Source organism: Oncorhynchus clarkii, chromosome 6 (genome assembly GCF_045791955.1).
Source record: "Oncorhynchus clarkii lewisi isolate Uvic-CL-2024 chromosome 6, UVic_Ocla_1.0, whole genome shotgun sequence".
Lineage (NCBI taxonomy): Eukaryota > Metazoa > Chordata > Actinopteri > Salmoniformes > Salmonidae > Oncorhynchus > Oncorhynchus clarkii.
The window spans coordinates 18,168,824-18,185,072 of record NC_092152.1 but is presented as its reverse complement, the minus strand read 5'-3'; the positions used below and the strand labels follow the sequence as shown (position 1 = coordinate 18,185,072).

Here is a 16,249-nt window from a genome sequence, read left to right as displayed (position 1 = left end):
TAATTCCATTGGTACATCAACATGATTGTATTTGATAAAAGATGCTTTATTATTGATGTAATCATACAAATGTCATCTCACCTAATCGTCATTTAGGAAGTCAAAACCAAATCTCTCGCGGAAACAGTCATATCACAGGAGACTAATATTGGTATAGTCAAAGCAGCGGCCGGAGTAAACTGTCAAGTCGGGATGATTTGTTTTAAAAGATTGAAAAGTTTCAAGTTTCAAATAAGTGAGTCTTTAAAGTGTTCTAAAAAATGTGTTGGAAAGGAAATGTTTTATAACCTTTACATGTTAAGTGACATTGAAATCAATTCACCAAATGGTGACATTTCATTTTAGGCTGTTTCATAAATATGATTGATTGTGAATTACATTGTGATGCAGTGTTGATTATGATAAATAAACCAGATTTATTTTGTGTAATTATAGTGGCTGAATCAAGCCATGTGAGTATAGAGAGATGCCACTAATATTGTTAACCTAACTGCCTTCTGCCATTGACACAGGGGAGAGGGTGAACTCTCACTAGCTTTGTCTTTGTCCAACAGTGCAACTTTACAGGATGCCTGCCTCTTGAGTTGAATTTTTGATTTTCATAAGGCACTTTTTTCTCTTGCGAAACATATTACGGTGTACCCTAATGAACACACCCCTGTGATATATTGTAGAGGGTTTATCTTGAGAACCATAATGGAGCATGTCTTTCCTTTGTATTTCTCAGTTTTACTTCTGATTGACTTTCTAATACTGATTCGGGTGCCTCCAGATGTCCTTTTCTTGCCCTTTTGGAATTCCTATTTGTTTGGTGGCCTATATGTCAAAACATGTAATGAAAACACTATGGCATTATAGTAAATGTATAGCATTATAGTAAAATTAAATTCACTGAAAATGTATTGTTTGTCAGTGATTCGTTTCCATTTTCTGGTTATGCATTTTTAGGTATCACTTGATTGTCATGAGAATTGTGTATGAAAAGGATTCAAATGCAGGGCATAAATTATGCACGATATTATACATTATTTTAATCTTATATTGCAAATGAATATTTTTACAAAATATTACCAGTTCATAATTTTATATTGAATTGTGTCAGCAGAGGGAGCACCCCCCTATTCACATCGAAAGGACAGCAGTGGAGAAGGTGGAAAGTTTTAAGTTCCTTGGCGTACACATCACAGACACTGAAATGGTCCACCCACACAGACAGTGTAGTGAAGAAGGCGCAACAGTGCCTCTTCAACCTCAGGAGGCTGAAGAAATATGGCCTGTCACCCAAACTTTACAGATGCACAATCGAGAGCATCCTGTCAGGCTGTATCACAGCCTGGTATGGCAACTGCACCGACCTCAACCAAGGCTCTCCAGAGGGTGGTGCGGTCTGCACAACTCATCACCGGGGGCAAACTACCTGCCCTCCATGACACCTACAGCACTCTCACAGGAAGGCCAAACAGATCATCAAGGACAACAACCACGTAGCCACTGCCTGCTCACCCCGCTATCATCCAGAAGGCGAGGTCAGTACAGGTGCATCAAAAGCTGGGACCGAGAGATTGAAAAACAGCTTCTATCTCAAGGCCATCACACTGTTAAATAGCCATCACTAACTCAGAGAGATTGCTGCCTACACTGAGACCCAATCACTGGACACTTTAATAAATGGATCATTAGTCACTTTAAATAATGCCACTTTAATGTTTACATATCTTGCATTACTCATATCACATGTATGTACTGTATTTTATACCATCTACTGCACCTTGCCTATGTTGCTCGGCCATCGCTCATCCATACACTTATGTACATATTCTCATTCACACCTTCAGATTTGTGTGTATTAAGTAGTTGTTAGGGAATTTTTAGATTACTTGTTAGATTTGTGTGTATTAGGTCGTTTTTGGGGAATTGTTAGATTACTTGTTAGATATTACTGCACTGTTGGAACTAGAAGCACAAGCATTTTGCTACACTCTCATTAAATCTGCTAACCATGTGTATGTGACTAATAAAATTTGATTTTGTTATTAATCATGTGTGCCCATATCAACTTTAATAACATGTTTTGTACATACTTTGTGAAATTCACTGGTGCCTGCTCAAAAACACAAGAGATTTTAGGAATTGTAGTAGGCTACATGTCTCGGAACAAAGCAGGTCAAATTGTCTTATTATCCACTTGGGGGTGCTACTGTGTTACTTTTTGGTGGTAGTCAGGATGATTTATTGCTGTATCTGCGTGGCATGTGATTAGCCAATTCATTGAATTTAGAGTAACACCACAATACCATAAAGAAGTAAAACAAAGTGGAGTCCTCTTGTGAGACTGACTGAGGCATTTCAGCTATTTAAAAAAAACTTTTCCTGCTGAAAACAATATCCTAAGTATAAATACAGTAATTTACACACTTATGGGTAAAAAACATGTTTTGATCATAATTGTGTTTTTTAGACTTCAAGGAGTTGCTGGTCTGATGTGATGTCATTGGTCTCCCCCTTGCTGTTTACGTCGTTGTTCTCTTCAGCATTGTTTGCAGAAACAATAAAGGAGCAACAGAGGAGAACAAAGAAAAGCGCGAGTTGTGCCTTTTAAAAGTAAATAAGGTTATAAATAAGGTGAAAAGGAGACTGGAGTGCCACTTTAAGAGTAGTCCCTGTACCGGTTAGTCCGGTTAGTCCCCACCCAAACACAAGCGTACCTTGTATGCCTGAAAATGGAAACCGATTGGTGGAAACCAGAAGACAGAGGCTGCTGTAGTGTACCTGGGCACACTGCTTGCGGGGCTGAATAATTATTGGACTAGGCTACACGCGAAATCAGATCACTTTTCTCCCAAATACTTGGAAGAAAGAAGTAGCCTACTAAAGTCGGGAGGCAGTCGATCCAAATGTTTTGTCCATAAACTTTTTTGAACTTTTCCTATTGTTAAGAATGAACAACTACACTGCACAAAAGGTCCATTGATTATAGGACAAGGTAAGCATAAAAAGTTCTCATTTAGGGTTCACTTATTTTCAACCGGGAGTAAGGTATTTTGTGTTAAAATGTTTTTTTGAAAGTAATTTTACTTTATGAAGATATTTATCCTATTGTGCCCATCTTCGCAATGGCATTTCTAGAAACCATATTGTACGTATAATAGTCGGGTTGGTGTATGTTTGAGTCCCTAGACTAGTGATCTCTCATTGATTCTAATAGTCAACATTGAGTGTGGCATGTAATTATGAGTTAGGCCTATTAGCAAAATATTATTTTTTAAGAAATCAGTGCAATTTTTCAGTCTAATTTATTTTATACAAATATTTACCCTCTTGCTGGAATATATGCCACACCATCTTTTAATTGCTTCATATTGGAACTTTTCTGTTCAAAGTTAGGCAAAGAAGCCAAATAACAACATTAAGACATTGAGGTTGTGAACATCTTCTCAGCTCATGAATCTATTGTTATGATGAAACCTGACAGTCAGACATGCATCCATGGGAATGTGAAACCGATTGTTGAGTTGGAGGCTGTTGTTGTGGTGGAACTGGCTAAATCCCATTTTCCCACAACCATTTGCACCTGGACGGAACCCTTGCCTTCCCCAGTGGTCTGGGTCATATCCACTAAATCAGTGTTTCCCAATCTGGGATACTAGGATGGGAAAACACCTGAGCCATGGCCTGTTCGCCCCTCTATGATCCAGAAGGTGAGGTCAGTACAGGTGCATCAAAGCTGGGACAGAGAGAATGAAAAACAGCTTATAACTCAAGGCCATCACTATCCGGCCTCTCCCCAGTACTCTGCCCTGAACCTAGTCACTGTCACTAGCCGGCTACCACCTGGTTACTCAACCCTGCACCGTAGAGGCTGCTGCCCTATGTACATAGACATGGAACACTGGTCACTTTAATAATGTTTACATACTGTTTTACCTATAAAAGGCTCCCGAGTGACATCATGGGAAAATTAATAGAAATTAGCCAAGACCTAAGAAGAAAAATTGTAGACCACCACAAGTCTTGTTCATCCTTGGGAGCAATATCCAAACACCTGAAGGTACCACGTTCATCTGTAAAAACAATAGTACGCAAGTATAAACACCATGGGACCACGCAGCCGTCATACCGCTCAGGGAGGAGACGCGTTCTGTCTCCTAGAGATGAACGTACGTACTTTGGTGCAAAAAGTGCAAATCAATCCCAGGACAACAGCAAAGGACCCTGTGAAGATGCTGGAGGAAACAGGTACAAAAATATCTATATCCACAGTAAAACGAGTCCTATATTGACATAACCTGAAAGGCCGCTCAGCAAGGAAGAAGCCACTGCTCCTCAACCGCCATAAAAAGCCAGACTATTGTTTGCAACTGCACATGGGGACAAGGATCATACTTTTTGGAGAAATGTCCTCTGGTCTGATGAAACAAAAATATAACTGTTTGGCCATAATTACTATTGTAATGTTTGGAGGAAAAGGGGGGGGGGGCTTTCAAGCCTGAAGAACACCATCCCAACCGTGAAGCACGGGGGTGGCAGCATCATGTTGTGGGGGTGCTTTGCTGCAGGAGGGACTGGTGCACTTCACAAAATAGATGGCCATCATGAGGGAGGAAAATTATGTGGATATATTGAAGCAACATCTCAAGACATCAGTCAGGAAGTTAAAGCTTGGTCACAAATGTATCTTCCAAATGGACAATGACCCCAAGCATACTTCCAAAGTTGTGGCAAAATAGCTTAAGGACAACAAAGTCAAGGTATTGGAGTGGCCATCACAAAGCCCTGACCTCAATCCTATAGAAAATGTGTGGGCAGAACTGAGAAAGCATGTGCAAGCATGGAGGCCTGCAAACCTGACTCAGTTACACCAGCTCTGTCAGGAGGAATGGGCCAAAATTCACCCAACTTATTGATGGAAGCTTGTGGAAGGCTACCTGAAAAGTTTGACCCAAGTTAAACAATTTAAAGGCAATGCTGCCAAATACTAATTGAGTAAACTTCTGACGCACTTGGAATGTGATGATAGAAATGAAAGCTGAAATAAATAATTCTCTCTATTATTCTGACATTTCACATTCTTAAAATAAAGTGTTGATCCTAACTGACCTAAGACAGGGAATTATTACGAGGATTAAATGTCAGGAATTGTGAAAAACTGAGTTTAAATGTATTTGGCTAAGGTGTATGTAAACTTCAGACTTCAACTGTTCTTGAAATAATACGTCTGTGGTCAATTGTTGGAAAAATTACTTGTGTCAAAGTAGATGTCCTAACCGACATGCTAAAACTATAGTTTGTTAACAAGAAAGTTGTGGAGTGGTTGAAAAACTAGTTTTAATGACTCCAACCTAAGTGTATGCGAACTTCCAACTATATATACTGAATTATAGTCAAGGCCATCCTATTTAACAATTTCTGTACATATACTATTCTATCCTACTTATTCTACAGATATACTGCATATTCTATTCACATACTGTCCATAATGTCTATACATTCCACATATATATACTCCGGTATTGCTCATCCTAAAATGTATATATTTCTTAATTCCATTCTTTTACTTTTAGATTTGTGTGTATTATTAGATATTACTACACTGTTAGAGCTGGGAAAGCAAACATTTCGCTGCACCCGCAATAACATCTGCTAAATATGTGTATGCGACCAACAAAATGTATTTGATTTAGGACCCCTGGGGGTAAATGGTCTATCCACATGGGGTACTTGAGAAGACTCATTAGACCATAGGTTAACTGGTAAAATGCACATGAGGGGGTACTTCAGAGGTACTCTTGAAAGAGTAAAATGTACTTGGTGGTACAGCAACTGAAAAAGGTTGGGAACCACTGCACTAAGTCCATGAGGATTAAGGAAGTCACTTGGTTTTAGGGAGATAATTATCCTCAGTCTGACCCAGCTGACATGTCATCACAAATCATTCACCATTATTATTACCAATACATTGGTTTGTGTGAACGAGTGGAGGCTGGTGAAGGGAGGATGGCTCATAGTAATGGTGGGAATGGAACGGTATGAATGATGTGTTTGATACAGTTCCATTGCATTAATGAACCAGTCCTCTGATTTAAAGTGACACCAGCCTCCGATGGTGTGAACACAATAGTATTAGCCTGTTTTCGGACTCATTCTTCATCTGAACTCCAGAGAATGGTCTCAAATGCCTGGTGGATGACTCAGTAATTCGTCACCCCTCTGTTTAGAGAGTTTATCAACGAAAGCCTCTCTTCGTCCTGTTGTTCTTTTACCCTCCACAGTAGAAGTCCATTGGAGTGGAGAAGTCTGATAATCCTGTGTTGGAGTGGACTGGAGGCACTCCTCTGTTTTCTCTGACTGGACCCCAGTCTCTCTGTTTGTGTTGCTCCTCTCGGAGGAAGAGTCTGGCTTTGCTTAGTTTACATGTCAACCCTACGTGCTGTCAGAGAGAGACAATTCTGTTGCCAAGGACATGTGACAGTTTGTTTGTAGTTTATACCAAGGATGTACAAAAAACGGCCAAAATGAAGGTAACACTTGAGTACTGTAAATTGGGGCATATTGAAAGCAGGTGCTTCCACACAAGTGTGGTTCCTGAGTTAATTAAGCAATTAACATCCCATCATGCTTAGGGTCATGTATAAAAAGGCCCAGTTGGCCATTATTCTGGCTACCATGGCTAGAAGACATCTCAGTGACTTTGAAAGAGGGTCTCAAAGGCGCATAGGGGGTTTAAAGTGTGTGTGTATATATATCTAAGTCAACAGATCTCAACCCAATTGAATGATTATGAGAGATTCTGGAGCAGCGCCGGAGACAGCGTTTTCCACCACCATCAACAAAACTCTAAATTATGGAATTTCTGGTAGAAGAATGGTGTCGCATCCCTCCAATAGAGGGGCAGTAGAATCCAGACAGTAGAATCTATGCCAAGGCACATTGGAGCTGTTCTGGTGTCTCGTGGTGGCCCAACACCCTAGTAGGCCAAAGACACTTTATTGGTGTTTCCTTTACTTTGGCAGTTACCTGTATAACAATGTTATTAAAAGACATGCCTAGACAAGGTGACTACATTCTAAAGAATCCAGAATGATGACTTAGCATTGCTGTCCTGTGTGTGTGTGTGTGTGTGTGTGTGTGTGTGTGTGTGTGTGTGTGTGTGTGTGTGTGTGTGTGTGTGTGTGTGTGTGTGTGTGTGTGTGTGTGTGTGTGTGTGTGTGTGTGTGTGTGTGTGTGTGTGCTGCACATTGGACCCTTCATCTCAATTTCTGCCTAAAATGAATACTGCATCAGCACTTTTACGGATGAGCCCTGCATCAATACATCAAATACACAACACATATAAACTCAGCAAAAAAATAAATGTCCCTTTTTCAGGACCCTGTCTTTCAAAGATAATTCGTAAAAATCCAAATACTGTAAGTTCAAAAGATCTTCATTGTAAAGGGTTAAAACACTGTTTCCCATGCTTGTTCAATGAACGATAAACAATTAATGAACATGCACCTGTGGAACGGTCGTTAAGACACTAACAGCTTACAGACGGTAGGCAATTAAGGTCACAGTTATAAAAGCTTAGGACACGAAAGAGGCCTTTCTACTGACTCTGAAAAACACCAAAAGAAAGATGCCCAGGGTCCCTGCTCATTTGCGTGAACGTGCCTTAGTTATGCTGCAAGGAGGCATGAGGACTGCAGATGTGGCCAGGGCAATAAATTGCAATGTCCGCAATGTGAGACACCTAAGACAGCGCTACAGTGAGACAGAACGGACAGCTGATCGTCCTCGCAGTGGCAAACCACGTGTAACAACACTTGCACAGGATCGGTACATCCGAACATCACACCTGTGTGACAGGTACAGGATGGCAACAACAACTACCCGAGTTACACCAGGAACACACAATCCCTCCATCAGTGCACAGACTGTCCACAATAGGTTGAGAGAGGCTGGACTGAGGGCTTGTAGGCCTGTAGTAAGGCAGGTTCTCACCAGACATCTCCGGCAATATCGCCTATGGGCACAAACCCACTGTTACTGGACCAGACAAGGCTGGCAAAAAGTGCTTTTCACTGACGAGTCGCGGTTTTGTCTCAACAGGAGTGATGGTCGGATTCGCATTTATCGTTGAAGGAATGAGTGTTACACCGAGGCCTGTACTCTGGAGAGGGATCAATTTGGAGGTGGAGGGTCCGTCATGGTCTGGGGCGGTGTGTCACAGCATCATCAGACTGAGCTTGTTGTCATTGCAGGCAATCTCAACGCTGTGCGTTACGGGGAAGATATCCTCCTCCCTCACGTGGTACCCTTCCTGCGGGCTCATCCTGACATGACCCTCCATCATGACAATGCCACCAGCCATACTGCTTATTCTGTGCCTGACTTCCTGCAAGACAGGAATGTCAGTGTTCTGCCATGGCCAGCGAAGAGCCCGGATCTCAATCCCATTGAGCATGTCTGGGACCTGTTGGATCGGATGGTGAGGGCTAGGGCCATTCCCCCCAGAAATGTCTGGGATCTTGCAGGTGCCTTGGTGAAAGAGTGGGGTAAGATCTCACAGCAAGAACTGGCAAATCTGGTACAGTCCATGAGGCGGAGTGACACTGTAGTACTTAATGCAGCTGGTGGCCACACCAGATACTGACTATTACTTTGATTTTGACCCCCCCCCCCCCCCCCCCCCCCCCTTTGTTCAGGGACACATTATTAAATTTCTGTTAGTAACATGTCTGTGGAATTTGTTTCAGTATATGTCTCTGTTGTTGAATCTTGTTATGTTCATAGAAGTATTTACCCATGTTAAGTTTGCTGAAAATAAACGCAGTTGACAGTGAGAGGACGTTTCATTTTTTGCTGAGTTTATATATATAAACATATATATTATATAGAGTAGGGCAAACACAATCACTAAAATGAAATGTGTGGACCAATAGGCAATAAGACACTCAAAAACCCCAGCCCCATCATGTCATAGCCAACATACACATAGGCTATGCTAATACTTTTTATTAGTAATGGTGGACTGTCGTTTCATATATATATACATATACAGTACCAGTCAAACGTTTGGACACACCTACTCATTCAAGGGTTTTTCTTTATTTTTACTATTTTCTGCATTGTAGGATAATAGTGAAGACATCAAAACTATGAAATAACACATATGGAATCATGTAGTAACCAAAAAAGTGTTAAACAAATCAAAATATATTTTATATTTTATATTCTTCAAAGTAGCCCCCCTTGCCTTGATGACAGCTTTGCACACTTTTGGTATTCTCTCAACCAGATTCTCTTGGAATGCTTTTCCAACAGTCTTGAAGGAGTTCCCACATATACTGAGCACTTGTTGGCTGCTTTTCCTTCACTCTGCGGTCCAATTCATCCCAAAACCATCTCAATTAGGTTGAGGTCGGGTGTTTGTGGAGGCCAGGTCATCTGATACAGCACTGCATCACTCTCCGCCTTGGTCAAATAGCCCTTACATAGCCTGGAGGTGTGTTGGGTCATTGTCCTGTTGAAACTCAAATGATAGTCCCAGAATAGTGTGTAAGCCATACTGGTTAAGTGTGCCTTGAATTCTAAATAAATCACAGACTTCACTTGAAGAAACTTTCAAAGTTCTTCCACAAATTCCATAAATGATCTTTTAACACCTGTTAATTGAAATACATTCCAGGTGAGTACCTCATGAAGCTGGTTGAGGGAATGCTAAGAATGTGCAAAGCTGTCATCAAGGCAAAGGGTGGCTATGTTGAAGAATCTCAAATTTAAATATTTTGATTTGTTTAACACTTTTTTGGTTACTACATGATTCCATATGTGTTATTTCATAGTTTTGATGTCTTCACTATTATTCTATAATGTAGAAAAAGTAAAAAAAATAAAGAAAAACTGGAATGAGTAGGTGTGTCCAAACTGCTGACTGGTACTGTTTATAGAAATCTAAAAAAATATCTCAAATGAATATGCAGTCATTTAAACAGCTGCATTAGCATGAGAAGCAAAAACATCTTTTATTTACTGATCTAAAAGTGGATATTTTCCTTCGAAAACATTTATTTTGCTCTGGAATCATAACTGTGCTCACTCACAGAGTCCTCATCCATTCATTTTGTGTCACTCTCCCGGTCAATTTCTGCAATAATCTCATCCAAATGTGTGTACTTGGACTAGCTTTTCCACTCTTAGTAGCCATGTTTTACTTTTTCAGTTTTGAGAAAAGTTTGTAGAAGAGAACGAACGTAAACTACAGTGCGTAATGTAAACTACCACAGCTCTAGCATGACGGCTGTTTGTCGTAAAAAGGGTGTTCACGTACTGCGGGAAAGCCCAGCTCATTGGCTATCTAGCTAGCAATGTTTCAAAATTATAGGTGGTCATTGAACCAAGACACTGTCAGTCAAGTGAACCCTGCTCGTCTCATTGGTGCGTAATGACAGCTGACCTTCATTGGCTAATTGATGTGTTGTGTAGCCAAATACGTAATGTAGAATGATGTAACAAAGTTTGCTTGCCTTCTAGAGTGTCTGAGGATTGCACAGAAATCAAACTTGACCGGGTTAAACAATGCTTTGCTAATTAGATTTCATGAATTGTTTTGTTGCAAGTTGAAAGATTCAGAAATCATGCAAAATGCTGTATACAACATGGATCGTGTTAGGATAGAAAAATTGATTCTATCCAACAGAATATGCTACATTTTATCTCTGGGACCCTCAGGATGACAAATCAGAGCAAGATTACTGAATGTAAGTACATTATTTACAGTCAGAGGTAGAGGTCGACCGATTATGATTTTTCAACGCAGATACCGATACCGATTATTGGAGGACCAAAAAATGCCGATACCAATTAATCTGCCGATTTTAAAAAATGTATTTGTAATAATGACGATTACAACAATACTGAATAAACACTTATTTTAAACATCAATAAAAATCCATTTAGCCTCAAATAAATAATGAAACATGTTCAATTTGGTTTAAATAATGCAAAAACAAAGTGTTTGAGAAGTAGAAGTGCAATATGTGCCATGTAAAAAAGCTAACGTTTGAGTTCCTTGCTCAGAACATGAGAACATATGAAAGTTGGTGTTTCCTTTTAACATGAGACTTCAATATTCCCAGGTAAGAAGTTTTAGGTTGTAGTTAATATAGTATTGATAGGACTATTTCTCTTTATACCATTTGTATTTCATATACCTTTGACTATTGGATGTTCTTGTGCCAGTGTAACAGTATAGCTTCCGTCCCTCTCCTCGCCCCTCCCTGGGTTTGAACCAGGAACACATCGACAACAGCCACACTCGAAGCAGCGTTACCCATCACTCCACAAAAGCTGCGACCCTTGCAGAGCAAGGGGAATAACTACTCCAAGTCTCAGAGTGAGTGACGTTTGAAACGATATTAGCGCACAACCAGCTAACTAGCTAGCCATTTCACATTGGTTACACCAGCCATTAGGCTGATAGGCTTGAAGTCATAAACAGCGCTGTGCTTGTGAAGAGCTGCTGGCAAAACGCACGAAAGTGCTGTTTGAGTGAATGCTTACGAGCCTGCTGCTGCCTACCATCGCCCAGTCAGACTGTTCTATCAAATCATAGACTTAATTATAACATAATAACACACAGAAATACGAGCCTTTGGTCATTACTATGGTCGAATCCGGAAACTATCATTTCGAAAACAAAACGTTTATTATTTCAGTGAAATACAGAACCGTTCAGTATTTTATCTAACGGGTGGCATCCCTAAGTCTAAATATTCTTGTTACGTTGCACAACCTTCAATGTTATGTCATGATTATGTAAAATTCTGGCAAATTAGTTCGCAATGAGCCAGGCTGCCCAAACTGTTGCATATACCCTGACTCTGCGTGCAATGAACGCAAGAGAAATGACACAATTTCACCTGGTTAATATTGCCTGCTAACCTGGATTTCTTTTAGCTAAATATGCAAGTTTATATGCAAGCCTATAAATACACTTTCCTACTTGTTGATTACTGCTGAGTGGAAATAGGAAGAACGCCCATTTCATGGCTCATACAAGTGTTAAATACAAAGTGTTGACAGTGCTGAGTAAGAACTTAAACATGAACTCACTTTTAAAAAATAGTGTCTCTTTACTGTATACATTGACAGTCTCTCTCAAGACATGGTTTTAAACATTTTGAAATCTCACATTATCAACTTTTCTGTAGCTTCCTTATATGCCTGCTACGTTACTGCAGACACAGTCATCTGAGATAAACGATTGGACAGCGTTAGACTTATAGTGCTTTTGATTTGCTCTCTGTGCCCACCGGCAAGGCAGATTTTGTACCTTCAGAAACATAAAATGGTTCAAAATGGCAACAGTTTGCCTACCCGGCGCGCAGGGCAGCTGAATCGGATGCACATACCATCAACAACCCAAGACAAATAAAAAAAATAGGAACTCATAACTTTATCTTTGCTGTTTATTTTACAGAAATGTTTAGCGACCCACTAGGAATACCTTGGAGATCGACCAGTTGATCGCCATCGACCGGTTGGGCTGATATTTCTGTGTGGCAGCCCCAGAGGAGCTGTGCGGCAGTCTCAGGGCTACAGCTTAGAGGGAACATTGGGCCTGTGTGTGTATATATATGTGTGGGCATGCCTGCACAGGTACATGTGTCTGAAAAGAAAAGAAGTGACGTGTCATAGTAAAAGCCTGATACAGAAGACATGCTCCCTCTAGGAATTTCAAGATCTGTAGCTGTGTGGTTGATTTTGGCTAGAGACCTTAACTTGGGTTTCCAATGATTCCCCCACAGGATAAAACTTGTTTTGTCCACAGCAATTGTTGGTAACCAGAAGACCAACCTCAAGTCACATTTCACCCATAGTGGCAAATGGAGAACCAAAACCTCTACTCGCTGTAACACCCTTCTCTTTCATCAGTGTGCCTTGTCATGCTTTCCTGCCAGTCTGTATTACTGCCAGTTGCCCTCTCTGCTAGTTTTTGGTCTAACACAGATTTGGTTTTTAGCTCACACAGGACCCCTACATGCTCCAGGGTCACTTCTAGTTCCCCCTGAAAAAGAATACAGTACCACAGTGCGACATAAGGGATGAATGAGGTACGGACGGGTTAAGTGGCCATCTGAATAGATCCCAGGACCCCAAGAGAACACACATGGGCATTCCCTTCATTTAAGAGGTCTTCACCAGCTTTCTCTTTCTACCATCTCCTTGTCACCCTGAGTAGAAAATGCACTCTTTGGGGTGTAGCCATTCAGCCTTTGTCAGGTGGTGATTTGTTTTTTTCCCCCATTTGGAAAATAATCTGGGCCATGTTCATTAAAACATTTCAACATTTTAAAAATGTTTCTTATTGGACCAGTCCAGGTAGTCCCTCCCTGTTTCAGTCAGTTTTCTTTCTTTCCGTTGATGCCTAATGAACACAACTGTTTGTATTATCATCTGCAACAAAGAGGAATAGTTACAGTGCCTTGCGAAAGTATTCGGCCCCCTTGAACTTTGCGACCTTTGCCACATTTCAGGCTTCAAACATAAAGGTATAAAACTGTATTTTTTGTGAAGAATCAACAACAAGTGGGACACAATCATGAAGTGGAACGACATTTATTGGATATTTCAAACTTTTTTAACAAATCAAAAACTGAAAAATTGGGCGTGCAAAATTATTCAGCCCCTTTTCTTTCAGTGCAGCAAACTCTCTCCAGAAGTTCAGTGAGGATCTCTGAATGATCCAATGTTGACCTAAATGACTAACGATGATAAATACAATCCACCTGTGTGTAATCAAGTCTCCGTATAAATGCACCTGCACTGTGATAGTCTTAGAGGTCCATTAAAAGCGCAGAGAGCATCATGAAGAACAAGGAACACACCAGGCAGGTCCGAGATACTGTTGCAAAGAAGTTTAAAGCCGGATTTGGATACAAAAAGATTTCCCAAGCTTTAAACATCCCAAGGAGCACTGTGCAAGCGATAATATTGAAATGGAAGGAGCATCAGAACACTGCAAATCTACCAAGACCGGGCCGTCCCTCTAAACTTTCAGCTCATACAAGGAGAAGACTGATCAGAGATGCAGCCAAGAGGCCCATGATCACTCTGGATGAACTGCAGAGATCTACAGCTGAGGTGGGAAACTCTGTCCATAGGACAACAATCAGTCGTATATTGCACAAATCTGGCCTTTATGGAAGAGTGGCAAGAAGAAACCCATTTCTTAAAGATATCCATAAAAAGTGTTGTTTAAAGTTTGCCACAAGCCACCTGGGAGACACACCAAACATGTGGAAGAAGGTGCTCTGGTCAGATGAAACCAAAATTGAACTTTTTGGCAACAATGCAAAACGTTATGTTTGGCGTAAAAGCAACACAGCTCATCACCCTGAACACACCATCCCCACTGTCAAATATGGTGGTGGCAGCATCATGGTTTGGGCTTGCTTTTCTTCAGCAGGGACAGGGAAGATGGTTGAAATTGATGGGGAGATGGATGGAGCCAAATACAGGACCATTCTGGAAGAAAACCTGATGGAGTCTGCAAAAGACCTGAGACTGGGACGGAGATTTGTCTTCCAACAAGACAATGATCCAAAACATAAAGCAAAATCTACAATGGAATGGTTCAAAAATAAACATATCCAGGTGTTAGAATGGCCAAGTCAAAGTCCAGACCTGAATCCAATCGAGAATCTGTGGAAAGAACTGAAAACTGCTGTTCACAAATGCTCTCCATCCAACCTCACTGAGCTCGAGCTGTTTTGCAAGGAGGAATGGGAAAAAATGTCAGTCTCTCGATGTGCAAAACTGATAGAGACATACCCCAAGCGACTTACAGCTGTAATCGCAGCAAAAGGTGGCTCTACAAAGTATTAACTTAAGGGGGCTGAATAATTTTGCACGCCCAATTTTTCAGTTTTTGATTTGTTAAAAAAGTTTGAAATATCCAATAAATGTCGTTCCACTTCATGATTGTGTCCCACTTGTTGTTGATTCTTCACAAAAAAAATACAGTTTTATATCTTTATGTTTGAAGCCTGAAATGTGGCAAAAGGTCGTAAAGTTCAAGGGGGCCGAATACTTTCGCAAGGCACTGTATATTACATAACATTACTGGAAAGGAGTAATGGGTTACTTGCATAAGGTACATCAAAACAGTTGTTTATGTATAAGCCTATAATGAGAATGGTTTAAAATATAATTATTTCAAAACAAAGGTTCTTGCATTACACTGTGATGAAGAGTTTTGCCAAATATATTGATATGGCTGAAGAATGTCATTGTTTTATATTTTCATATTATGTAATTGGAGAAAATACTCCGTCATGACAATAGTGTCTTTGAAGTGGTCCTCTGTCGTGTTCTCTGTCTGGTCATTAAGCTGTTCTCTGTCTGGTCAGTAAGCTGTTCTCTGTCTGGTCAGTAAGCTGTTCTCTGTCTGGTCAGTAAGCTGTTCTCTGTCTGGTCAGTAAGCTGTTCTCTGTCTGGTCAGTAAGCTGTTCTCTGTCTGGTCAGTAAGCTGTTCTCTGTCTGGTCAGTAAGCTGTTCTCTGTCTGGTCAGTAGGCTGTTCTCTGTCTGGTCAGTAAGCTGTTCTTTGCCTGGTCAGTAAGCTGTTCTTTGCCTGGTCAGTAAGCTGTTCTTTGTCTGGTCAGTAAGCTGTTCTTTGTCTGGTCAGTAAGCTGTTCTCTGTCTGGTCAGTAAACTGTTCTCTGTCTGGTCAGTAAGCTATTCTCTGTCTGGTCAGTAAGCTGTTCTCTGTCTGGTCAGTAAGCTGTTCTCTGTCTGGTCAGTAAACTGGTTGGAAATTCAGAATCATCCCACTCTGTTCTTCAACCCCAAATTGAAAATTCCGGTACCACTTCCTTCACATGAGCTTTGGGCCAGGAAGTGTCAGGCAATACAGTGCTCAGTATTTACAGATTATGTTCCCAGGCTGCCAGTGGCTGCAAATGGCTGACTGGTGTACTTCCTGTGCCATCAATGTTGCCCACAAGATGAGTAGGATGCAAGAGCTCTACCAACACACACCTGGGCTGCAGTGCATAGCGCTTGACCAGGGCCCTTGGGGTATAATCCCTGTAGTGCACTATAAAGGGAATAGTGTGTCATTTCGGACATAGCCCTGGTTACTTCAGGATTAGGGCTACACACAGGAGAGTCACTTTTAGACATACATTTTCTTAGTCTCTTATCTCAGCTCTGGTCAAAGACTTATTTTATTCAAATGACTGTTTTAGAGTAATTAGTGATAGTTGT

The 16,249-nt window shown here is 40.8% G+C and overlaps 1 protein-coding gene across 1 annotated transcript in view; it reads left to right on the top strand.

Moving 5' to 3' along the window:
• The first annotated feature begins 2,508 nt into the window (after positions 1 to 2,508).
• The window catches only part of LOC139410688 (transient receptor potential cation channel subfamily V member 4-like), a 31,095-nt gene continuing 17,354 nt past the window's right edge, over positions 2,509 to 16,249 (top strand). Inside the window, exon 1 of the mRNA XM_071156088.1 lies at positions 2,509 to 2,983. The gene's annotated coding sequence lies outside the window, so the exon portion shown is untranslated. The remainder of the gene's footprint in view (positions 2,984 to 16,249) is intronic.